Here is a 27,303-nt window from a genome sequence, read left to right as displayed (position 1 = left end):
ATTAACAGGCTGAGTTCTAACCTTTATTTTCTTGGAATGATGGCAATGGCTGCATTTGTACATGCTGTCTTTACTGGCTCTGAATATGAACAAAAGTAACTTCAGGATCTGTCCCCTGCTCTCACTGCATTCTAACAGGAAAATAAACTGCTGGTACATGCATTTTTTTTTTCCCAGTGACTATAAAGAAACATTGAGATAGTGAAGCATTTGTCAGAACTGGTCCTTTGTGTTGCCTCACACAACCATGTTGTCTTAAAAGGATATTTATACAGTACAGGGCTGCTGTATAATACCTGGTATAATTCTCTGTGAGATGCCAAAAAGGTGGGGTGCTGTGCTTTTGAGTTTTAAAAATGTCAAAATGGAAATTCAGGCTGTTTGACAGTGTACTAATTTGCTGAGAGATGTCGGAGTATGTAGCCCTTTCTGTAATTCTGCACAACACTTCAGGCTGTAATATTGCAATAATTACTAAGTGAAGTCATAATTGAAAGGTAAAAATTGAATTTAGGGTCTACATAATTTAAACAAGACCAGATTTTACCAGGCACGACACCTTTATGGTGTCTGCTGTATTCCTTATAAAACATACAAAATTTTGAGCCGATAACTCAAATGGTTCCTGTGGTATAAACTTGTGAAAAGTCACAATTTTGCATTGTGCTGCAAAGCCACCTTACAATATAGTGACTACCATGGCTCTTTAATATCCAGCAGAGTTCTCCTGCTGTGCTTTGTCAGTCGGTAGCAACATCCAAGTCTTCTTGTAAAAGTAATTCACACTTTTTTCACAACACTGTTGCTTTAATTACCACTGAACTCTGCTGTTGCTCAGACAGGCCTAGCAGGACCAAGAGAGGGTCAGCGCTGCAGTCACTGCAAAAGAAGCAAATGGCTTTTTTTTCTTACTTTATTATTAACAAACCATCTTTGATTGAAATGCTCCAAGCTTCTGAGACCCAGCCTTGTCTCTGTGCTCTCTTGGGGTATTCATTATCAAAGTAGACCATGGATGTCAATCTGAGAAAACATCAGAAATAATACCTAAAATCCTAATCAGAAAATGTCAAGTAAAGGCAAGATTCACATATCTTTTACATGCAAACAGCTGATCAGCTTTTTCATATGCACCCATTGAATTTCTGATAGAAACCAACTAAGTCATCAACTTACTGTATATTTTTTTATGTGTAAAAAGGATTTTTACCCATTTGTTTGTGATTTTCTTTTTTCTTCATGTTTATTTCATTTGTTATATCTCGTTAGAACTGAAGGCATTCACAGGAAGAAGTGAAAGATGCTGAAAGACAAAAAAGATTGTATTTAAAATTACAAAATACTGCTTCTGTACCTTTGTCTTGTGAAATGTTTAATATTTATGTGTCTTCCACACTAAAAAGCTGTAAAATAACCCTTTTAGTAGCACAAACATAATTTTCAGACCTAGGCTTGAGAGGGTTGGTCTCGCTGCTTACTTTAGAAGGTCAGGTTTGAAAATGGTCTTTGAACTCACCTGGAGAGAAATGCAGCACTTCCACCATGCCGGTGTCCTCCCTAAACTGCAACATTCCAGCATCTTTAGAACTGGATGTGATCATTTCTACATACAAGGGAAACTGCAAAGTAGGTTTTGGGGTTGCAACTGATTTAGTCAACGTTAAATCCAGTGCAGCCTGCCAGCCTTAACACTTATTAGAATATACCTGAGATTCATGAATAGGATTAGAGATCAGCCCTGTGTTTCATATCTCACCTCAGAGATGATACTGCAAACTGATACCACACCACTTAACGCCCCAGCAACGCAGGGTTCCTGCCTGCCTCGGGAACAGGGGACACCTGTGGGATTCATATTCGGTTATTAAATAGCCATATCAGCTGTGGAAATACACTGGCTTTTGCATGGATTTCTCATAGCCCAAGAATCAGAATATTTTTAATTTCTGGCTGTAGCAAGGTGAAAGCTGACTGGGTAAAGTGTTGTCTGTGGGATGTTCAGTAATGCCATGCCCTGATCAGGGCTGATAACCTGGAGATAACATCAAGGAGTTACAGGACTGACAGAAAACAGCAAAAGAATGAATTTTGAAAATATTTGCCCCAAGTTACTCTCAGTATTTTCTCATTCTATAGTGTTTGGAATTAGGAAGGATAGCAAGTAGAGGTCAAAAAAAAAAAAAAGCCACACATGGGGTAATAGAAATGAGGTTTCAACACAGATTTTGGCAAGGAGGAGAATGACTTGAAGCAGCAGAGTCACACCTTGACTTGCAGACCTTCACACAGGAATTCAGGCAGATTAAGAAACCTGTGATGAGTGAGATTTGCTGTTCCTCTGCAGCTCTTTAGCCAGTGGTAGGTTTTCCCAAGTCCTCATTCCCAATAGTGGGACATGCCTGCTAGGAGTACTTGGACTTCTTCCTGGTGAAAACTGCACAATATGACAGAGTACAGAAGGCAGCTGAAATGATGATTATTTAAAATACAGCCTTGCAATGACTTGGGGACGTGTGGTCGTGTGTACTGAGGACAGAGACAAAAGAAGGGAGGGAGGGAGTTTCTTCCTTCCTCATCTGCTCCTGGCACATTCAGGCAGAGGCACCACTCTCACTTCCCCATCTCCTTCTCTGCAGAGTGTTTGTTCTGCAAAAAGGCACTTGCAGGAGGTATTGCTTCCTAGAAATTTTTTATTTTGCATTGACTAAATAACAGGCCCCAGTCTTGTAGTGATTTATGCAGTACTAAAGCCAGCACTGATCATATGCAACAACCTGTGTGGTTCTTTCAAGGAGTAACATTCCTGCCCTGGCATGGATAAATGGTTCCTAGAACCTGAATATAGCAGTGCTGATATTTGCTGCTCTGCAGCCTGAATGTACCTGTAAATTCACAGGCAGGGGATGCAGCTGAGGCTGTGGCTGCTTCTATCATGAATCCAATAATATTTCCTGGGCTTTTTCCCCAGGTGCTTAGATACTGCATATCTTTCCTCCCCCCAAATATTTGTATCCTAATAGGCTGAAAAAAGTGCTTTTGGATGCCAGTGCGTCTTGGGTGTGGAGAGGGGAGGCAGCACAAACAGGTTTAAGATTCAATATTTGGAAAATGAGAACAGAAAAGAAGACCTTATGATTTTCCACAATATAAAGTCCAGGTGTTTTTTTTTTTTTGAGGGGGTATGCCCTAGAATTGTACAGCTTATCCCACATTAGCAATGCCTTTGTCAACCTCAGAACATTACAAAAAAAGTAAATAAACACCTGCATTATCAAGGAATGGAGTCCAGGTTTGAATATCAATGTTGCCCTAAGAGTTTCTGGGGTTCCTGTGTGTTCAGCACCTGGGGAAGCACCCAGTGGCTGCTGTTCCTGCAGGAGGAACTAACGAGGGAAGGAAAATTCAGACCAGCAAGAATATATTGGTCAGAAACATGGCTTGGTCTGTGCCACGTGGTTTGAGTATGAAACAAATCTGAGTTTACAGCCTCTTCTTCTTTGAGATTAATCAAATCTGAGGCAGCATGAAACTACTGGATCTGAGAAAACAGATTGTAAAAACTGATATTGCTGGTTTTCATGGTAAAATTTAATGCATACAGTAATAGTGCACTCTTAGAGAAGACTAAATTGCATCCCTTTGGGTTTAAAGAAAAATAATTGTTGGCAAACTTAGTTTTAAACTAATGTTCTGAAAGGCAGGTGGAAAAGAGCTAAAAAAAGATGGTAACATCTCTCTTAATATGGTAACAGTTTCGGTGCCCTGCTAAGAAGGAGAAGTAGGGTTTAGCAACCTGTTGTAGCACGGGCAGGGAATACAATTGCATCCCCCAAAAAATCTCTGTAGGCTCCATCCTGACCGTGTGGCCTTGTTGTGTGACAACTCCACTTGCCAGCCATAGCAAACAAACAGAGCAACACTGCACCCTTTTCAGGTTTAAGATATTATTACAGCTTGTGAATAAGATTCCCAGTATGTGGACATGACAACTATGAAAAACTATAATTTAGGACGTGGAGTATTCTCTTTCTGCTTTTATGTGGAATTTCACTTTAATGTGATGTAAATGACAGTGAGAAATACATTCATAGAATGTTAAAGCCTTCCCATTAAAAATTCTGTATGCATTTTATATTCTAATTCATGTACAGTCAAAAACCCTGATAAAATCATAGTACTGATTTGACTGCTGCACTTATCGTATTAATGAGGATACTTTATGCCTTTTGAAAATTGGGATATAGTCCATTATGTGATTGTGAGTGATGTGATTGTATCACACCAATTTGTTATTCAATCCCACCCCTCCCTTCAGTCAGCTTTGTATATAGGAAAAGCCATTGGTGAGCATGTGTGGAGGCAGGAAAACCTACATTTAAAATTACCATTGTCTTCTTTAATAATTTACCTGTTAAACAGATTATGTATATTTTTTCCAAAGCCTGAAATTTACTCAAACTCCAGAGGGGCATTCATGGAGGTATCCAAATTGCTCAGAGGAGCACCAGCTCAGGCTGGCTGAAGGGGAGATGTGCCTAAGCCAACTCTCCAGCTTTCTGGATGTGTGTGTAATGGGAAATTCTCCTCCCAAATACCATGTTCTAGATGAATTCTCATGGCTCTGCACAGTCACTCCTCAGGCTGATTCCCTTTGTTCTCTGCCTGTCCCCCTCCACAGGCTCCATAGGGAGAGGGGTGTCTTGTTTCCATTTTTTAGACAGGGAAAGTTAGATGAGAAAACCCAGTTTGCTATGGCTGCAGTTTAAACATCCTGCTTGACTCCTTCACAATGGCAGGAGGTTGGGTTGTTGGTAACATGGTTTGATCAGAGGGCTTGGATGGTTTTAGTATGTTCGTATCTTCTCTTAGCTAGTCCCAATGTGCTTTGGCCCTAGGAACACTCTTTGTCTTTGTGGCTTTCTCTCCTGGTTTTAAGTCCATGGAAAATATTTCACCTTGATAAAAAGAAACCCCACCTGTTTTCCCCTTATCCCACTCACCCCTGTGAGTGTTTCCAGACTGAGTACAACTTCTTATCTCCTGTGAGGAAGAGCTGTATGTTCTCCAAAACCCAGTAGCTGATCTATGGTAGTCTTGTCTCAGAGACGTCTTGAAAGCAGCATTAAAACCAGAGAATTAAATCTCCATTCTCATGCCTTTCCTGCAATCTATCCATTAAATGTTTAATTCTGTCTGTAATGACGGACTCTGTCATTAACTTGTCATGAATGTTGTATTTTTATGATGCTGCCATCATCACTTGGTGTCCTGTTGCTGCCTGTAGTTTTTCTGAATATTATTCTCAGTTTTACTGCCCAGTCCATTTTTACGTTTCCTATTTTTGTAAAAATGTCTTCCTGCTGACTTAAACTTCTCCGAGGTGGAGCTGCCACGTGCTACATCACCCAACCCACTGGGCTGTTTGTGAGAGCTTTGAGAGAAAAAATCCCAAGTCCCCCCCTTGCTGCCTCCTGTTTGGAATTTCTGCCCTTGTCAATGCAGGAACATGACTCCAAAGGTTTATCAGAGTGTGTGTCCTCATGATTTTGGCTGCCAGTGTCAATCAGTTTGTCCACAATGGCTGTGGCAGTGCAGAGGAATGGAAGAGAGGCTGTGCACATGTGTGGACATGGACACACATGTGTGCAGGAGGTATAAAACAGTGCAGGGTAAACACACTGTGCTTTAAAGTGTCCTTTTTTGGGGATGGAGGCAAGAGATATTTAAAGGTCAAAGGGAAGCATTAATAGTGTTAGATAAATTTTACCCTATTTAAATTCAAAACCAATAAGAACTTCATACAATCTTTTGGACAAAGCCTGCAACATTCTAATCTCTGCAAATCCACTCTGTACTGTTCACTGCTCTTCTTATTAATCAGTTCTACAGAGCTGTACTCCTCTCAGTGCTGTTACACACACTGCATTTTTATTCTCCAGCTTGGCCTTTTCTGTATTTTTGCTTCGTCTTACATTCAATTACCCACAGCCTGGTTTGCAGAACAGGGGGCCATTGGGGGCTGCATTTAAGCTACAGCCCATTATGTCATCTTGCTTCGTATATTTTACTCTGATCTTTCTTAGGATGAAACTCATTTATGAATCTTTCTGTGGAGAAATTATGTGCCTTCTTCTGCAGGGTCTGAAATTTGCCTTCTCAATGCCTCTGTTATTAAAAGAACAAGAAAATGCCCAACTTATTTACATCTTGGATCCTGGTACTTACACCTATTGTTGCAGTTTCCAGAATACCAAGGTATTCTAATTATTGTTGCTCTATTTGATGCTTTCATAATAGTATTTAGTGTTCCAAATCCAGTGTCTGCTTTCTGAGGAAGCCTTTTGTGTTCTTTGTAATATATACTTTCAAATTCATTTGAGAAGTCCATCTCCCTTCCTTACCTGTGAGCTTGACAAGCGTTCCTGGAACTGGAAGCTGTTTGCCCAGTGAGAGTTCTCTTTGAAAAAATCCCCAGCTCAGAGCTTATGACATTTGATGAAAGTCTTGGTCACTCTTTAGGGATGGTGCCTGGGATTGAATTTTAGAGCTGCTCAGAACTGTCTCGCTTTTTATGTCGTTTTCACAATTGCATTTCAATTACTGTTTCTGGTCAAGATGTGTTAAAACCAGGATATATTTATAGTCTTTCATATGCATTCATAAATATATATACTAAAAATACATGTGCATGACAGACTAATTTTTTATATTTATCTGTAGGTATTAATAGCACACAATCATTGTCTACTTAATTTTGTTGCAATAATAAGAGTCATGGTTCACCAGCCAAGTTTTTTTGCCAGGCCTTTTTGTCCACAAATTCCATCTATGACAAAATTCCTTTAGAAAATTGCTGGTACTATTTCCTTCTAGTATCAAATTTTATTTCTTCCTACTGTTTCCTGATCCCCAGTTTTTTTGAGATGTCTGCTGTGGTTTTTCTCCCAGGATTCTTGCTTCATCTTCTGCTTGGCAAACTGGAAGTGTTGGCCATGTTTTGATTTGGTGATGTAGGCACAGGTGGTCATTTAATCAAATTAACATGTACAGATACTTAATCCTTAGAACTCCAGTTAAAGTGGGATTGAAACCATCATATAATCCCTGCAATTGGCCAGTTTCTGGATTAGGGTGAGGGACTAATGTTTGCTATGTTCAGTGTAGTTTCTGTAGTGTCATATACTGAACTATACACTGACATACAGATTTTAGAATTAAGAGCTGCATTAGGTACCAAGAAAGAAGGAAAAAGTCCCATCCATGATGCATTAGAAGCCTTGTGCTGGAATTATAGAAGGATTTCACAGATATAGGAGCCAAGCAAATCCTTAGCTTTTAATAGTATAAAACATAGTAAAAGCTGAAAGTTCATGCCAGTCCTTCAAAATAATTGCCTTTAATATTATTATTGATCATGTAGTAGGAGACACAGCCTGAGTGCTACGAGGATTTCAAGGGAATGCTTTACAGCTTAATTATGTTTCCCTGGGAGATTTAACATAATTCAATTTATTTTCCCTCGTGTTTCATCAATCATTATATGAATAGAAAGGAGACCTGAGCTTCATTTCTAAGTGAATTCCTGTACATTCAAGAACTTTTGACAATATCCATATTGGAGAGAGGAATGCAGCACACCTTCTGTGGGGGAACAAACCTGCAAAACAGGGATGGTGAACTTGCTCTTTATTGTTGGTGAATTTTCTGAGGACAAACTGTTGATCCATGTGACCTCTGTAAACCCAGCTGGGCAACAAGAAGCCCTCTGAACTTGGGACAATTAATTCTTATAAATGATCTATTTCTGAAGATATTTGATTGGGCATATCAGATGCAGATGCATTTTCTTTTTGTCTCACAGAGGGTACTGATGAATTTAGTTCATTTTCTGTACAGTAACCTGTTACAGAGTGAGTTACAGGTAGGGTTGAATCTTGCCATTGCTGGGTACCCAGCAGCCTCTTCATCTCCATTTTAGAAGCTGCCAAATTATTCAGGCTATTCATCACATGCTCCCAAAGCACCCATTGAAATGAAGTGGAGATTATTTTTTAGGGCAAAATGGGAATCGCCTGAGATGCTGTTTCTGTGCAGTGATAATTGTGAATGTGTTGTATGCAAGGGAAGTCCTGTTGTAAGACAGTCCACATATTTTGCTGGTACTAATGTGGTACAAGTCATTGCACTGGTTCTGTTGTACCTGTTGGGGCCTCTCAGTTGCTGAGAGGGTGAATTTTGGGGGGCTGGTGGGGGCAGGAGCTGTGCCAAACCAGCCGAGGGAGCGTGGCCTGAGCAGCCACAGCCGTGGCACAGGGAAGGAGAGGAGCTCCAGTTCCCTCCTTGGCTCACCTCTGGGTAGCAATGGCAGGAGATGGTCTATTGCTGGGGGTTGGATGAAGGAGCTTTTAAAAAAATATCAAATAAGTCCAGATCTGAGTCAGTGACTTTTAAAATGAAAGGTCTGCTCTATTACTGTTAATGGGCAGGCTTTCATAATTCTTTGCTATTAGAGTACTAACTCCCTCTTTTCAAAGCCTTCCTGAACCTCTCATTGTCCAGCATTTGTATCCCTCACTTTAATGAGTGCTAAATAAGAATTATATAAGTATTTCAATAATTCTCACTGGACAGTTAATTAAGCATCACTGACTCTAAGGAGCAGTCAGCTATTACCTCCTTTTACAGACAAGTGCTTCCACAGACACAAAGGGAAGAGGTCAATTTAAAAAAAAATGATGTGTGGATTAGTAATCTTTCTCCGTAATAAATGATCTGGCTAACAAGCTGAAACAGTGAAATAAAAACTTGCCTCTTTTTTTCTCCTCTTTTTTCCTCTTTCTTCTGTTCCCTCATTTTTTCCATCCAATCTCTTGTGTACCTTCAACCTTCTCTTATGCAGGAAATGAATTCCCTTTAACTTTTTAGGGCCTGAATATTTTGAACTAAAGCTCTCCAAATTTGCTTCCTTCAGAAGATGGTGTGGGGCACAGCCCTGCCCAGTTTTTCATCGCACATTCTTTTTTAGCAGCTTTTTAGTGTTTTCTCCTGTTTGATAGATCCTACCACAAACTTCAACTAGAGTGAGTGCAAAGGACCATAATACCAGTCTTACACACAGGGTATTTTATTAAGTCCAGCAGTTAAAAATGTACAAAGTTCCTTGTAATAATCCATTCATTCTGTTCTCGCCTGATTCTTGGAGTAAGCCTGCACAATTATTCAAATCCCAGCTTTTAGCTACAGCATACACCTCGCCATGGGGCTATGCCTCTGTAATCTTGCTTTGGTCTTGCATGTCAAATGGAATTAACTCCCATAAGAAATGTATGCGAAGACAACCCAAAGTGTCTAATCCTACTGCTGTCTTAAATTTCTGAAACTCAGACCTGTCATCTTTTTCTATAGCTTTGTTGAAGTTCTCACTTATGCTTCAGTCCATCCAAAGATGAAGTTTAGGGAAATTAGCATTTTTATGTATTTTTCAGTGGTGCACTCCTGTGGCCTTTTCACATGTTCCCTTTGTGGAATTATTTTTTCCCCGAGCCCGAGCCGTGTTTCCCACCCTGCGAGCGCCTGATGGAGGTGGATCCGGTTGCTTTTAGCCGGCAGTGTACAAGTTTAAACACACAGGGCATTCTGATGCTCGCGCGTGGAAATAATGATATCATGATGAATACACCTCAGCAGCTCAGCCCAGCTAATCACAAACCCTAATTCTGCCTCGATTTCATCTCCAATCGCGGCGCTTTCTTCCCGAATAAAGCTGGAATTAGCCGTGCTCGGTGTAACCGCGCTGTTTGTGTATTGCACTCGGAGCGGCTCGGCTTTCCCAGCAGCATTCCCGAGCCTCGCTGCTGTTCTCTAGGGGGCACGCTTTCAGATTCCAGACCCAAAATGCCTACATTATACATAATGAAAGGGAGGCAAAAGCACAGCATTATCAGAACTTAATTTTCCACTTATTCAATCAAATATCAACCAGATCTGATTAGGGGTGGCCAATTTTAGATGAACCAGGCAAAATACATTTACATAGGGGGTCCAGTTTCAACATAATTTCAGTAAAAAGCAATTACAAAATTACAGTCAGATGGAAAGCTGGTTCTTCTGGGTGTCTTGGCTAAGTGAGGTTGGAAGGGTAAAACTGTAACTTATTGTAGTGGATATTTAATAAGTGGTAAAGCCGCAGCACTCTCCACTTGAAAGTTAATTAAGGCCGTGGAATGACCATACTTGTACAGCAAATATGTTAATGGGTTGGCCATGGTAACTGTCACAACAAAGCCCAGTGAAAAATAATGGCTTTATGCAACGTTTTTGCGGATTTTTACATATTTTAAAAAATGTTCTTGTATTTTGCTTTGCATTGGTTTTGCTGATTGTTACATCTTTAAAATAATGTTCTTATATTTTGTTTTGGTTTTGCTGTTTCGAGGAGTAGTGTAGCAGCATTTAATTTAGGAACTGCTTAAAGTGATTATTAGAAACTAAGACAAATACTGAAATGCAGACAAAGGTTAAAATATTTGCTTATGTACTGGCTCTATGTAAATGTCAATAAGTCGTGCATGTCGGGGAGACTTTTTCTTTATTTAGTTTTTTTAGACAGGCTGTGTGATTATTAGAGTGTCCAATTCTTCTCAGAAAGCTTGAGCTAATCCTTTGTATATAGTATTTCATTTATGAGTGTAATTGCTGTGTTATTTTGGTGCCGTTGGATAAGTGAATGCAGTGCCACACAGACTATCAATTGAGTGGCGTGCTTTAAGTGGATTAAATCTTAATTTTCCTCTAAGAAGTCTCCTCATTCAGAGTATGGTCAGTTCTGGTCTTCAGGAGTGATTTTGCATGCTCAGTTCCCATAAATTTTGAACTTTAACAGCCCATGTGAGGATGGGGCAGGGGAGCACAATTTTCCTCCTTATTTCAAGAAGCCTGGGGACAGCCAACAAAAATAGTGAAGAATTAGGAGAAAATGAAAATTCCCCATCCAACTCTGCCATACCCAGAGAAATGTGATCAGGTGGGCAAATGATGGTACCTGTAGTGGATGGCCTGTTAGGGGTAACTAAGAAACTTGGCAAAGAGGAGAGGATCTTAAGAAAATATGGAATTATGGAGGATGGATTAGATGGGAGAAGGAAAAAAGTGTGCTTGGAGGGTAAGGAGTGATAGCAGAACAGAGGAGGAAAATGCAGTGTGTGTTTGCAGTAGCTGAAGGAAAACCAGAAAAAGAAGGGAAAGAAAAGGTGGGCATATTTCCAGGTCATCCTGTCAGTGCAGGGGAGTCAAAGGAGGCCTGACTGTTGTGTTCTAAGGATCAGGCTGGTGTCAGCTTTGCTCAGTTAATGAGTGATGGGTACCAGCCCCTGTGTGAAATCAGGAGCTGGACTTAAGTCCCAGCACACACACACTACAGTGCAGGGTGAGAGAGGAACAGCACTTGTGTGTGGCCAATTCCAGCCAAGAGCAGTAGTAAAAATGTGGAAAACTTATCTGAAGTGGGAGAGCAGTGCCTTGTAAAGGTTATTTTGGTCTGGGTGTCCCCAGTTGACAGCTGGGAACTATTGCAGTGTATGATAGCCCTTGCTGCCTGTCTAACCTCCAGATATCCAGTTAACAGTTAAAAACTGTTTCAGTCTCTGGAGTTCTTCCCTCACCACCCTTTGCAGGGTTTTGTTGCATACTTTAAAAAGGCTCAGATAAATTGATGTCTCTCTATGATATCAGGTGGGGATGCCCTGGAGTTCCTCCCATGCATGTGTCTCTTATCTAAGTAAAAGGTCTTTGGGGAAGGTGATGTCTCTTAATCCATGTTCCAAGACGAGTGTCCCACTTTTGCCTGAATTCTTGAGATGCCAGTGAAATACAAATAATGATTGCAGCCATGCATGAGTGATTCAGTTCTGATTTTCTCAAAAAGTATTCCATTTTACTATCTCGTTCAAGAGCATGAAAGCAAAAATAGGCCATTTTGAGCAAATGATGCATAATCACGGACCTTAAACACCTTAGCACTGAGCTCATACCTGAGGGAGGTTGGAATATGCTCAGTACTTTCTCAAGAGATATCCAAGGTGGTGTCAGATGACTGGTGGATTCTTCTGGAAGTTATGGAAATGTATAATGTGTCTGTGTTTTATTAACCCAAATATTTTTGCATATAATTACTGATTCAGTGATTCCACTTTGTTTTAAACTGGAATATGTAAGGCCAGAGTGCTTCACTGGAAAACTTTAAAATATACCCAGACTTCCTGAAGAATCATTTTAAAATAATGCATTATCTTATTTTCAAAGAATTCACATGGCAGGACAGGCTTCAGGTTGTTCTGAAGGACAAAATACATCCTGAGTAGCAGCTTGAACGAGAACTCCAAAACAATTTCCCTAGGGCTGATAATTTAGACAATTGAATTCTATTCTTCATAAATACCTTAAATATCCTAGACAAGTGCTAATGCCTCTGTTGTCTTCTTTTGCTGACTGCATCCCTCCTGGTCTTTACAGAAAGACCTCTGAACAATGTGGCTGGGGAATGGGAAGGTGCAGGGAGCTTAGGCAATAATATTTTTGCAGTGCTGTCCACTGAAAGAGAATAATGTTTGTCTTTGCAACTACCCTGCTCTCGTGCACTCTGTGCCTTCACTCCTGGCTGACAGTTTCTTAGATCAGTTTTTGTGTTGTTTTCTCGTGTGGTGAAACTCTTTCAGCAGTGTTAAGTCACCTTATTTTTCATATTTTGCCTTGTCCTCCCCTGTTCCTTTCCTTCCCACGTCAGCTCCAGAGCTGCAGATTTATTCTGCCCATAATCAGTTTCTGAGTCAGTTTGGGTGACCTTGACTCTGGCTATATTTTTGTGACTTCTGTCTTTTCTCATCCTCTCTCAGCTTTGCCCGTTTCAGGCTGTAAGTCTCTATCTCTCCATATAATTTTTCCATACAGGATATAGCCTGAGGTATTGTTGTTTAATATTCTAATAAATGTGTGCCTAAGTATGAGTGTGTCTGCAGTACCAGAAATACCCCAAAATCTTTCTGGGCTTGTGAGACATCAGTCCTTTGCTTGAAACTCCTTACTCTTGGAAAGCTTGCTCCTGCAACGTGCTGAGTTTTGGTCTGCACTGGAGAGCTCCAACCACTCACATGAGTTTCTCTGTGCCAATGTAGCAAATGTGTTGTTTTAATTTTGGGGCAAGAAAACACAAAACCCAAACCCCCAAACTTTAGTCCATATGTGGGGTGTTTTTTTTATTCTTTCAGAGTTGCCTATTTGTTTGCTTTTTATTGAGATTGTTTGTTTATAAACACACTCACAAACTTTGATTCTGAGTTGACTCTCCAAGGCCTGCTTTCTGTCCTGTATGTTTCTGAATGTTTACATTCTCCCTGCTCCAGCATCTAAATGTATCAGCCTGGTCTTAAGATGATGGTCTCACTTTCAAATGGGAGTATCAAAAACACTTAGTAATGTGTTTGCAAGGCTCACAAAGTGATTTTAAATCCTCTGATAGAAGCTATCTATTATAATTGCACCAAGTACTGTTATTAATGTCTCCAGCCTCTCCATTCTGTTTCTGCTCAAGCCATGCCCAAGAACAATTAGCTGTTTGTTTGACCTGCATTATAACATCATCTCTCCATTATGATAACAGTGGAGTGACTAAGAACAACACATAATCTTCAGATTTAATGGGGCAGAAGACTGCAAAGGGCCAAACCCGTCTTGATGAAATGCCCTCAAGTCAGCAACTTTATGCAGAGGTGGATGTGGCACAATGTGATTTCTGTGGCTCTGTCTGATTGCTACACAGAAATCCAGGACTGATACCAAGGCCACTGCAGCAGATTAGTCAGAAACTGCTGTTGAACATAGGAAATACTGTGGGGAACTCAGCAGCTCAATCTCTGCTGTCTTTAGGGGAGACAAAATTATTTCACCCCATCTGTTGGTGTGCATGCAAATGAGAAACATTCCCTCTTCCTAGAATTCCATGTGTGTGCACAGAGTGTTCACCATTAATGTTAGCAGTGGAGGGGTTGTTGCTTTGATAAGGTGATGGGGCACCTCAGCAGATGGACATAACACCAAGGACAGCACTGTGCAGAATTCTCTGAGTAGAGCTGTTGGGATGACACCCTGTGAATGAAACTGCTTCTTGCCTTATATAGACTGTGTTTGTAGACAATAACCTGGAAACACATTGCATTCTGAGAGCTGAAGTCTAAAAATGCATATATTGGTCCAACAAATAGCATCACATTATCAGTTTTATTTTTCTGCTTCTATTGAATGCAGAACACGTGCTGCTAAGAAACAAAAGGACATGCATTTATTTTCAGGCATAGGACTTTGCAACCACTTGGGAAGAATATTCTTGATTGAGAACCAAAACATTCCATGATGCTTAACAAACCTGCAAATTGAAAAATCAACATCTGCCCTGTGTAGCAACATAGCAGGAGAAAGACCTGAAAAATTCAAAATATTCTTTAAATTATGTTTCAGTGCATTTATAAAATTACTGTTCTCTGAATTAAGGCTCAGGCTGGTTTTATATGGCAGCATCTGTTGTGTGGATGGACAAAATCTCTTCCTGCACTTGCTGTTAGCTGCTGGATGGTCCCAGGAACGTGGAGCTGTGTCTCCCTGAATGCTCCCACAATGGTATCTTAAAACAGATGGGATGCATCATTAAACCACTGAGGATGACCTCAGCTGTCCAAGGCTCACAACTCCTGCGCTCACAGTTCCCTTCCTGATGGAATGCAGGAGTTTGCACCGGAGCAGCCAATGGAGGCGAGCGGAGCACAGTCCCTGTTCAGACAGAGGAAGGCACTGCTCTAAAGGAAACACAGAAACCTGTGATTATGCACTTACTGCAGTGCTGCCTGCCTGCTGAACGGCTGGGAATTTTTTTGCTGTTTCCCTTATTTACATATCACAGCCATGTCTTTATAAAGTTACTTTAATAATTTATTAGATTGATCTTTTCAGAAATCTGCCCAGGCTAGGTGTCATTAGGAAAAGTTATTTCAACTTATTTAAAGGTTTGTGCCCGAGTAGGGCATTTACCTGCCTCACTGCTGATATTCTAAAAATACCTCCATGTCCATACTATTATCCATTCTTCACGTCCAATTGCTCTGTTATGGTAATAGTCAGAAGCACACCATGTAGTAATTACTTACAGCTGACTTAAGAAAAGAATATTCAACTCCCCCACTGTTCCACTAGAAGGTCTTTATGCGCTATTAACTCATTCCTGTTTATTAATACTCTACTGGTAATTCTGGCTGCTGCTTTTTAGGTTTGTAATAGGAGGACTATTAAACAGCAATTATTGACCATATGGGTTAGTGGATATTTGTGGTGGTTGTTGGGTGGTTGGTTTTTTGTGGGTTTTTTATGTTTTTTAATGTTTTTAGGCTGTTTTTAAGGAGCCACATCACAATATAGTGGTGCAACTTTACATCTGCCTGGGATTAACAACTTTGGCAGTGTTCCCCACCTAGAAAATGCAAATTCCGTACTTCAGAAATATCTGAAGCTGTGAAAATACAGAGCAATTTAAAAAACATGAAAACACTGTGCCAGACAAAGTGAAAAATATTTTTTTCTTTTCTCCAGCAGTGGGGATAGGGTTTGAATTATTTTCTTTGGGGGTTTTTGGTCTGTCTTTCTGTTTCTCTTTCTTTGACTTTTTTTTTTTTTTCATTTTTTTAGTTTTTGTCCTAGAATTTTGTAATGGTCAAGTGTAGATTTCAAACTAATCAAACTTCTTCTAGAAAAGTGTGAATGATAGCACTTTTAAGAACCAGAAATTTGCCTTCCTCGGTAAGCTTGCCTAGTGGGAAGATTGAGGAGAGACAAAATTACAGCAATTATCTTTCAAATAGCTGGGCTGAAAAAATGGTGTCTTCCCCCCTTTTCCACTCCTGCCTTTTTTTTCCTTTTTATTTTTTTAATCATTTTAAAATCCGATTGCAGTTCCTGCCTTTGCCAGCAGCAATAGCTGTCAGTCGCTGCACTGATGATTCCTTTTCCCACTGCTATGCACTGGGAAGGCCAAACCAGCCACAGTTTTGGCAACTACTCTCACTGTGGTGAGAAAATAAAAGACTTCAGCAGGAAAAAAATATGTAGCAGCAGTGAGAAAAAGGTAAACATAAATGTGGGATGTGGTGTAGGAGAAAAGGGATTTGGGAGGTGAGTTGATTTTAATGCAAAAGTGCTGGATTGTGAACAAATGTTTTGCAAAATATATTCTCATTTCTCAATTCTCTTTAGGGTTGTCCCTAACACCACTGAAGAAGAGTCAAACTTGGAAAACCAATTACTTGTATTTGCCACTGACATGGCTTTTTTCTAGAATTTTCTTAATCCCTTAATACTCTTCTTACACTTTCTTAGTCCTCCTACTTGTGTGTGTTTGACTTGGATTATGAGTCTCAGCTGTGTCAGTGTGGTCCTCTGAGCTGCTGACCAGTAACAGCTCCATTTAGACATAATTGTGGGCACAGTTGCTTCTGGGGATTGTTGCATAGTTGAAAAATCTCTGCAGTACTAATATAAGTCAAAAATAATAATAAAGTCAAAATAAAGTCAAAAATAATTAATTTGGAATTTGAAATCTACTGCTTTATCACTGATTAAACACTATTTTTGTCTTCCTTTATTTCTTTTATTTCCCCTTGTCTTTAACATTGAAATTCTTTCTTGGACTAACAAAACAAATTCTTGTGTGATGTGCCACACACAATTATTGCTTAGAGGGTGTATATTTTTGGAAAAGCTGGTGCACTCCTGTGGTTTTAGGTCCTGAATGTTTTAGTGATGCTTTTTTCCCAGGTGGCGAAGCTGAGAGAGGAAAAACTGAAGGGATGCGTTCAGTAGAGAAGGATGGGACTGGTGAAAGGTGGGAAACCCTTGCTCACCGGGTTTTACCCCTGCCTTGCCTGGAATAGCTGCACAGCACGGGCAGGAGTCTGCTGAGGGACATTAGACAAGGGGGCTGAAGGTATAAAAAGGTGACATTGATTTTATTGCTCAGAAATATGGGCCAGTTAATTTTCTTTATGTGCCTGGAATCTTGGCCACGCTGAGGGATTTTTTTTTTTTTTTTTTTTGCCTGGTGTAGTTTGTTATTTATAATTGCTGTTTAGGTGGAGGTGTCATTTCAAGTTTGGAATAAAGGATAACTGGGAATCCTGAGGGAGGTGGCCCTTGATGTCCAGCAGGACTTCACTGGCTTGACTCTCTCATCTCTAAGTCAAACCTGCCCTGAAATAATTATATATTAATAAGAGGATGTTCCAAAATTTTATTTTTATACTGTGGAATTGCAGGTGAAAACTGTCTCTGCTCTGATGTGTGGCTTAGGCTGGGAAATGAGTAGAGCATGATATTCGTTGAGAAACTGGAGTGGAGGAGCAACCCCTGACCATACTCAAAGAAAAATGTTGTGCAAGTGATTCAGCTCTTCCCTCTCTTGCAGGGGAGAGATTAGAGGTGCACCACTTTGTCAGTTCATCTCCTTAACTCATCATATATTATTTATTACAAGGATTTGGTTTCCTAAGCCTGTCGTCTTCTTTTCTCTTAAGATACCACTGACTATTTGATCTTGAGGGCTTATTTTTTATGATGATGGTGATTATGATTATTATTATGTACAGGTATGTGGGGAGGGAAGGATTTTGAGCAACAGCAAAACCCAAGCTTTTAAACATATGGGCTGTCAGTGTTTTTGTCTTGTTTTGGCACTTTTTGCATCTCATGCTAATGGTGTGATTGTGGTTGGTTTAAATACATCTGGGGTCCCTTGGAGCCTTGATTGCAGAGGTTTCCTGACTGTGCTATAATTCTGTGCATGGGGGTTCTTTATTAAACTGGCTTAGACACCTTGAATTCATTTGCAGAATTTTAAATATAAAAGAAAAACTTAAAAAAAAATCTTTATACCCATCAGCCACATTTAATTTAAAAAAAGTAAAATTTGTCATAGCCAGGGTTTCTTGTTTGTTTTTTATTTTTATGCCAATGCACCCCCAAAACTTACAGACTAATGAAAATGTTAACATTTAACCTCATTCAAGACAGCCAAAGTATTTTCACAGAGAGCAGGTGCATTCTTGGCATAGCTGGTGTTATAGGGTGGATTCTTCCATTTGTCAAATATTCAGAAGAAGCCTTTCATTTAAAAAGAAGGGAAGTCTTGTAGAAAAAATGGCATGTATGGGCTAAAATAGAATTAAAAAATAAACTAGGTAGGAACAAACTTGCTCATGTGGTTGGCAAACTGAGAGCAAAACTGTCATGGCTTTGTTCAGTTGCTAAAGGGATGGTCTGAAAATGTTTGATTAAAGAACTGGACTGTCTCCTCACCTGAGCCAGACATGAAAAGTTATAAAGAATATCAAATGAAGCTGTAGCAATGTGACACATCCCTGTTTTTTCCTCTCCTTGCCCCTCTCTCCAGGCAGCTGATGAGAACAGAGGAAAGAGCAGATCATGGCACCAAATCCTGCTCCGGAGCTGAGCAGGGCTCAAGGAGTGGCCCCATGTGGAGAAGCAGATGGAGCTCTGCAAACTGTAAGTGCCTGCTCTGGTACATTCCTTCACAAGCAAACCCCCATGTCTGTGGTAACTGCATTTTTGGGCAAATTCCTTCCTAAATGTTGTTGTGAGATCAGAGAGAAATATTTGCTTTGTAACTGGCTTTGGTCATTCGGGATCTCCCCTTCCTCCCCTGGCTGCCATGGCACCCTTTTGTCCTTCCCCATGCTGACTGAAAGGTTTTGGGTTCGTTCTTTATACGTTCAGATAAATCTTTTGTAATGGATTTTTGGGTTTTGCAGCTTAACGATATCAAATCCTTCCTAAGATTTATTGTCAGTCTCACTTGACCTGAGGATCAGAACTTAGAATGGTTGATGGAATTTGTTGCAGAATCAGGGAATGTTGTGAAAGTTGCTATTTTTGGTTTCTGTTTTGCTGTATCTGGAGACCACAGATTTAAAAAAATGAAATGATAAATAATGTTTTCTTGGGTGTTCAAAACATGATGAGTGTGTGTGTTTCATGAACTTTGGCTTCTGGACAAGCTGATTTGTACTATTCCTGATAAAGAGATGCAAGACATCCAAGGTTTTTAGCTTTTAGAATTTCAGAATTCCTTAAAAATAACGTTGCCACCTGCTCCCAGTGAAGGTTATAGACTGCCAGAGTGAGAATTTCAGCTCCTGGTAATCAGTTTGCTTTTCACAGACCTCGCTGAAGGGTTCACAGCCCCTTTCCAGCCTTGCTGGAGACACTTCTCTGTACAAGCAAAGGAGGAAAATGTGTTGGAGCCGGTGTGGACAAAATATTTATAGGAGATAGGACTGCTGTTGGGCCAGGTCTTCTTTGTAGAATACAGAGTGGGTTTGTTGTCTTCCTTCTGCAAAGCTTTGAGGCTGTCCCACCACTCCAGCTCGGTGGAAGAGTTGGCCCCAAGCCTGTGGGAGGAGGAGCAGCAGGCTCATAAATGGCATTTCATCCAAGGGGGGCCCAAAAGAAATTAAGTTTAGCAAAGAAAACAAGTTTCATCAGTTAAGGCAATAAAGCACTGTCCTGGAGCAAGTCAATAATGCTCAATTGACAGCCAGTCAGTATTTGTACTGGATTAACTTTTCAGGGAATGTGGAGATTTCGGGGGGTTTTATGTAACACTGTAAATAGGCTGGGACACTAAAGTAGGGTTACAAATACCGCGTGTCAGATTAGATTAGGATCACTTCCTGGGAGCAGGATTTCTCCTACCACAAAAGAGACATTTATATCTTGTGAAATGAACACAGATACAAATTTTTTTGTTTGTCAAATATATTCCAAAATGCAGCTGGGCAGATCTCATGGCAATGCTGCTCAGAACACTTCAAAGGGCAGCCTCTGTCTGAGGTCAGGTTCGCTCACCTTCTGTCTGTGCTCTGTCCAAGCTGTGCCAGGTTGAGCTGCAATTTAGGTGCCATTGAGGCTCCAACTCGATTAACAGGAATGCTGTATAAATTAATTTCAATTTTGAGCTTCATATAATGTGAAGAGCTATTAAGAAATATTCAGTATTTGTCATTCTGCTCCTTGGTGAAGAATTGGGTTGAGACATGACCAAAATGTACTGGTTCTGACATCTGTAACACAAAGTTTAGTCTTTACAAGTCTTCTTTACAATGCTTTGCAGTGTCATTCCTGGCACCCACTTCTAACCAATGAAAAATCCATTTACCTATTCCAAAGCTGGAAGCAAAGTGGAGAAACATCTTGAGAAGGAATTAGTAATTTACAGAGCCTTTTTTTCAAGATGTTGCTGTCACGTTTTCTGACTTGTCTTCTTATTAGAATGATCTCCAATCACTGCAAGATTCCCTGTTCTCTAGAAACAATAGAGGGTGATTTGGCCTGTCCTGCCTGTCCCCAGGCACAGAAATGAGGGCAGGCAGAAGCTGGCACTGTCCAGATGGGCAAAACAGCCCAAGTAAATCTGCTTTTGTGTGTATGAAACACATGCATGGCTCTGGTGAAGTCCATGCAGGTAACACATCACTAGGAACCCCTCTTGCTGGAAAGTAGATTACTGCATTTTATTGTTCTTTCTTTTATTTCTCCTGCCCTTTTTTTTTTTCCTCAGAAAAGGTAATTAGGCCATAAACAGAGGTCTGACAACTAATTTTATCTGCAGCAAAATTAATATCATAAGCAACAGATAATTTCAGCTGAGCAAAATTAAAAAAGATATATATTAATGACATTTTAAAACCAGAAAATCTAATTTTTTTCCTTCTGAACTTTTCGTACCTGGCTCTTTTGATATGTGTGGAGATGCTCACTCATTTAGTGAACAAATGTTTTGCCTCTGTACTGTTCCTGCCTCACCACCAGGCCTGGCTGGTGTCAGCCTGTGGTACGAAGTTGCTTTTAATTTCCTCTCTCTTGTTCTCTGGTTCCTTTCAAAGCAGGAATGATCTGAGGGAAAAGACATTGCTTTTCTTTACCTCTAAATTTTCATTGACATTAATAGGAGGCAGGTGGCCAAGTCCCCGCGTACAGCTTTGAAAATTTAAGGTTTAACTTTTTTTTTTAACCCTGGGCAGATTCTTACACTGCTGGAATTGTGAATCCTCAGAAAAGATATTAAATATGCAACTATACCATGTCAGCAGTGCCTAGAGAGTTTATCTGCAAAATTATCACCTACCTTCCAAATCTATAACCCTAAAATATTGATTGGTTAAAAGGTAGTGGATAAAGATTAACACAGCACAGCAGCAGATTACCCTAATCAAATAAAAAGACTATTAACAGAGCTGCTCACAGTTCTGAAGATGTTGGTTTGAAATACAGATGTCTTAACCAAAGTGCTATGTCTCATTTTCTGAATGCATTTTTGAATGCATTTAAATAAATTACCAAATAGAAAGAAAGCAGAGAAAAACTCCGCATGCTCCAGACAGTAAATTTCCATTTATAATAAAATTATTTCATGCCTTTCAGTAAGTAGTTGGAACTTCTAAAGATCTAGTCCACTGGATAGTATGAAGTCAAGCAGTGGATTCTGAGCCTAGAAGGCTCCATAGGCACCTGTGTTGATTTTAAACCTGTTAGGTTAATTTGGAGCTCTAGGATCCTTTGGAAAACTGTCCCTGCTTCAGACCAGAGCGGGTTCAGGTGGCTTGGAATTTGTCACAAACGTTTTATTTAGCTTATTAGCGTTCCATAGGAGTAAGCTACCGGGAATACCACTTGGAAAAGAGCAGCATTTGTCACTAATGCTTTTAGTGTACACTGGGAATTTTTATCCAGCCAAAGGCTGAGCTGTGTTTTATCCCCTTGGAAGAATTTCCCATTGAGTGACGGCTGAGCAGGGATTGAGCTAATAACCCATGCCCTGGGTTATTGGAGGCACAGAGACAGAAAGAGAAAATAGGGTGGGTAAGGTATTAATTTTCATCAGTTATGGACAATACTATTAAATTACTGACTCTTGTTGAAATAATGTGTCACCGATTAATAATGTCATTTCAGCTTACCAAACTTTCCTACCTAAAAATTTTAATTCAGAAAGAAAAGATGTGGAAATGTGTGAGAGAGGTTTTGGCGCTCTAACTCATAGGTATGGAGGTCTTTTGTTTTTGTTTGAAATCACACCTAATTTTAAGTCACAGTGTAAATGAGGTTTTAAAAGTTTTTTACAGCGATGTGGATAAATTTGGAATTAAAATTGAGATCTGAAATGTTGTGTTGCTCCACTTTTAAAAATAAGTTCCCTCCTCATTTGCAATTAAAATGCCTAGAATCTGCATAAAATGTGTGAAATTAGAGATAATTGAAATACAGTAGCTATAAATATGTCTACTCCATTTGAAAAATAAATAAAATGTCCACTAAAAGTGTGCGAAAGCCGTACCCCCTTCTCTTGTTTCTCACATTTGGATCTCTGGCGTTTTTCACACTTTTATAGCTAATTTTTATTGCAAAACAATATGTTACATTTGTAGCCGTTGTGGGAATGCAGAATAGCCCCTGGCAGCTCTGTAAAAAAATGGAATGTTGGGAACACATTTAGAAGAATATAGCTTTCAATTTCATCCCCAGCATTGGTGTTGTGGAATCATATTAAGTGTGATCTAACAAAAACAAAAGGGAGGGAAAAAAAAGTTTAGAAAAATAATTGAAATCAACTATTATTTAAAGTATGTTCATTTCCCCTGTTTGGATGTTTTCACAGTGTAAGTTGTTGTGATGTAGTGGTTTTCCCGGAGTGAAACTCCAAAGCCAGGTTGGTGCCATTCCCTGGGATGTCCTGTGCTGCTCCATCCACAGCTCCGGGGATGAGCAGCCACAGCCGGTGCTGCAGTGGGTCAGGGGGCCCTGGGCAGGGAGCCTGGAGGAGCTCCCATTCTATCCCATTCTCCATTATCAATTATTGCTTATTAGCCTGGGCTCTGGGGAGTGTCTGCCACTAGAGTGGAGCAGCATCTCACATGCAAATTGTGAAGAGCTTCTCTAACTTCAGTCTTGAAACTCAGAAAAATATTATTCCTATAACATCCTGTGCATCCTTAGTGAAATTGCACTGTGCTGTCCTGTAATTTCCAATGCTGTGCCGTGTTTCAGTTCCTGGGGAACAGCAATCAACTCCCAAAGAGCTGCTTTGGTGGGGAAATGAGCAGCTTTTCAACTGCTCTGCGTCCAGCACAAGCACACACAGCAATTTGCTGTAATTCACACAAAACTGAATTGAAAGGCCTGGGTGAAGGTTACTGCCCTGGCTCCTCGGTGCTCCCTGTCCTGGGATATTATTTCTGGAAGCCTTGCTTTCTGGAGGCGTGCCTTGCACAGGGAATTGTGCCAAAACAAAAGAATTTCCATGCAGGTATTATCCTGGGGGTAACAGGAATTCAGAAGGTTTTGATGTTGGTGGCTCCTTCAGTAGCTCTCCCCTTCCCTGTACAGTGAGTATCACAAGGGACTTTGTTGCACTCTGGCTTGGGAGTGTAATATTTTTTCCCCCTACTTTCCTCTTTCCCCCCCCAGTGAATTTATTAATAAATCACAATACTGTATTTTTGACAGAGGTGTGGATGTGTACTGGACTCAGGTGCCTCACTTCAAATCTTCCACAATTCCTGATTTGGGGATAAGAATTATGAGGAGGAGGCAGATTTCCAGGATGTGTTTGAGGAGTGCTGAAATGTTAATGCATTAAGACTGAAACGGTGGGATTTAAATCGCTACATTGAGCTGCACATAGTACAGAGGGATTGATCCCAGAAAAGTACCAGAGAGGTTGTGTCTCATACAGGCCTAACCACTATGGAGTCATTCTTCAGAGACAGACCAAGCGACAGAAGAACCACAGCCTTACCTGCAAGGTGCCTTTTCATAGGTGCTTTTTTCTCTCCTTTTAAGTTGTCCTCAAGGAAAAATAAGAGCAAAAAGTCCCTGTGCTTCTCACTGCACATCTACAGCACTTCATAAATAATAGTGGCTGTTTTAAAAGCAGGGGACAGGCAGAGGGTTACAATGGATGAAAGCTAGTTAGTGAGTTAGCCAGATAAATGCTTAAAAGAACAGCAGCAAAGATAATCCTGCATTTATTTCTGAGGGATTCACCAGATGACCCTTTTCTGTCTTTCCTGATCTGTGTTTCTTGAGTCAAAGGGCTGAGCAGAAACCTGAAAAACAAACCTGCAAACTTGGGGTATTGCTGTGATTTGTGATCGTGCTTCCTTCGGCTCCTCGGTTCCGTTTCGGAGTATCTCAGTTAAACCTCGTGTCCAGCGCGGGGTTGGCTTTGGAGGGAGCTGTGGCAGAGACTCCCTGCAAGACACAGGCAGTGGTTCTCTCTAAACTTACTGAGTGATATGTGCAAAATTGATCATTTCAAGAGCCTTTTGTATAACACAAAACTTCAAGCAGAGAACCCAAGGCATTTCCTTTCATCAACCTGGTTCTAATTTGATCAAAGCACGAAAAAATTCAACCCGCCTTATTTCCTGTCCAGTTCTTTTACACTTTACAGCACATTATATATCAGTCTCATATCCCTGAATTTTAAGAAGCAACCAGTTATATAATTGGATCAACAGTTGCCAATCACTCCAGCACAGCACTGCATTATTACTAAGCTGACTATAATTTTGAAGCTCTTTTTTTATTATGCGTATGACTATATTATCACTGTATACATATTAGGACAGCTGAATGAGCCCCTCAAGGAAAATAAGGGTTCAAATAACTTTGAGAGGGGGGAGAGATGAACAGAATTGAGGATTCACCCCTGTTACAACCGTGGTGCCTCATGGCACAGTTCCAGGAGAAAGGAAAAGAACAGTAGCCGTGTGCTGTCTGTGAATCCTGCCCACAAATCAGAAAATTGCAATGCTGCTGAAGTGGGCCATCTTGCATGCTTAAGCAAATTAAAAATCAAATGCGTTTTCTGCTCTCAAATGTGATGGATCGCAGAGGAATTTTGCAATATCCGAGTCTTTAAATCCAGTTCCTTTGCCCACAAAGCTCCCTCCTCCCCACAGACACCTGCACACAAGTTCAGAAAAAAGCCACTCTGGCTTTGCACTGCTCCTTCCTGAAGAGCTGGGGAGTTGTCATTTGCCTGTGACAAAAGCAGGTGCTGCTTCATGTCAGTAATTTGCACAATTATGTAAGAGAGTTTAAAATGTCAGGTAAATAGTAGTATTTCCCCCTGAAGCCCAGCAAGTCAGAGTTCTTTGGAATACCTTGAACCTGTCTCAGTAGTATCTCCTTAAAGAAAAGTGAGTGACAGTCTGTTAGAAAACTCTGTTTTATACCATTAATTTACAGATAAGTGTTGTTAGTCAAATAAGCATTTAATTCCTAATGGCCTGAATGTTTCAATACCTTGTAGCAAACAAATACATAGAATGTACACAATGGCAAACAAATTACAGAAATATTCCATAGAACTGACATATGAACTCATAACCTCTTAGGTAAAGGTGAATGACTATTGATGGAATTTTTTTATTGTGAGGACCTCCCTCCTGTTTTGTTGTTCTGTGCAATTCATTTGTATGCATTAGCTTGAAAGAATTAAACCTGTAAATCATAGCTTAGACAACAATAATAATAGGAAGAAAACATTATGATTCTTTCTGGATTTTCCACTCCAAACTCAGACATTTACCTGTTTCTGTTTTAGCTGTTTCTTTCTGAACATACACACAGAGTCATGAATATTTGTGGATATTTTTAGGTATAAATATGTTTTGTAGGAGCACATACATGTGTTTCCAGTATAGACATTTTTAAAAGGGCATTAATTTCATACATTTTACATATCTGTAGGCACAGGCAGACAAAAGCATACATGCATAAAAATGTAATGTCTCTCCTCAGCAGTCAGATTCTGTGCCCTACAGAACTTCACCAGGAAAAACTCACAAGCAAAATGCAGTTTTAAGCACCTTGCTGTAGTTAAAATTGCCCAGTGGTTTTTGGACAAAGTGATGAAATTCAGGTGAATGTGAGCCTGAATTTGGAAGTCGAGGGGGTTTCAGTAGGAGGTTTAGGTGGTTGTTTATTTGTTTTTTGGTGGGGTTTTTTTGTGGTCAGTTAGTTAGTTTGTTTGTTTTTTGGGTGTTTTTGTTGTTTTTTTTTTTGTGGTGACGAAGTGTTCCCTTCATGTCTTACTTATTTGGTGCCTGGCTCTTTGCACCCCTGCACCTTGTCCACAGGCTGATAAAATGAAATAAGTGTCTTATCCCTTTTGCAGCCTGCTTTACAGTACTGTATTTTTTTCTTTAGCTATTCCTGCAGTGTTTTTAAGTAATGCAATAAAACCACTTAAGCACCTTCCTGTATAAAACTGGTTGTGCATGAGGAGTGTGGTCATCTTCAGCTGCTGCAGTGTCCTTTAAAACCCCCTAGCCCAGAGACAAAGCTAGCCCCGTGCAGTTGCTGTGTGTGCAAGTGTATGCATGCAAACAGAACTCAATCTGTTACAAACACAGAAATTGGATCAGCCGAGAAACAAGCCCTGTGCCCTCATCCTCCCCCTCTGCCCATCCCTAGGATAATAGGAGAATTGAAATTCCTATTTCCAGACTCACTACAGATTAATATGGTTCAGCATAGATACTTATTTCTCTGATAGTTTCCCATGCATCTTCCCAGTGAAGTTGATAGAAATTACTCCAGCAGAATGCGTAAAGCAGATGTTATCCCATTAATTAGCTCTGGACCTGAGCAGGCTCAAGACTTTTCCATTTTCAGGCCGATAGGAATTGGTCCCAGTGAGCGTGCTCCATATCCACATTTAGTATCATCTCATAAACAGCACTGAAAACACAGCAGGCCCTTGATGAAGATACATTAGCTTATTTCTAATTTAAAGTTATGTTGCTTAACCTTAATGTAATTGGTCACTGGTGACCGACTGTTTGTATAGCGAGTTGATGACCAAAGAGCTGTAATAAATTATAAAACTTACTGCTTAAATAGAGGGAATGACTGTTCTGTTAAAAGCCTCGCTTGTAATAATGGTAAAATAATTACACCTCAAAGGAAGAGCCTTGGATCTGATAAAGCTACCAAAGTCTTTCAGATGAAGGTGTTTTCATTCTGCTTTAAAGGACATGTAGAAAATATAATTTTTTTTTTCCTCTCATTGCAGTGTCTTGCGTTGGCTGAATAGTCAGCTTTCAAAGCTCAACCTAATATTGATTAAAAATAAATTGGTAAATCAAGATACTTTCTTTTTGAGGGGTTGTGGGGATTAAAGTA

The 27,303-nt window shown here is 40.1% G+C and overlaps 1 long non-coding RNA gene across 4 annotated transcripts in view; it reads left to right on the top strand.

Annotated features, from left to right (window-relative positions):
• The window catches only part of LOC139598555 (uncharacterized), a 436,125-nt gene that overhangs the window by 274,512 nt on the left and 134,310 nt on the right, over positions 1–27,303 (top strand). For all 4 annotated transcript variants that reach the window (XR_011681953.1, XR_011681965.1, XR_011681960.1 and 1 more), the window contains exon 3: positions 18,482–18,594. This is a non-coding gene — a long non-coding RNA (uncharacterized lncRNA). The remainder of the gene's footprint in view (positions 1–18,481; positions 18,595–27,303) is intronic.

Source organism: Agelaius tricolor, unplaced genomic scaffold (genome assembly GCF_023055355.1).
Source record: "Agelaius tricolor isolate 1412-34295 unplaced genomic scaffold, bAgeTri1.0.p SCAF_1, whole genome shotgun sequence".
Lineage (NCBI taxonomy): Eukaryota > Metazoa > Chordata > Aves > Passeriformes > Icteridae > Agelaius > Agelaius tricolor.
This window is presented reverse-complemented; position numbering and strand designations above follow the sequence as displayed.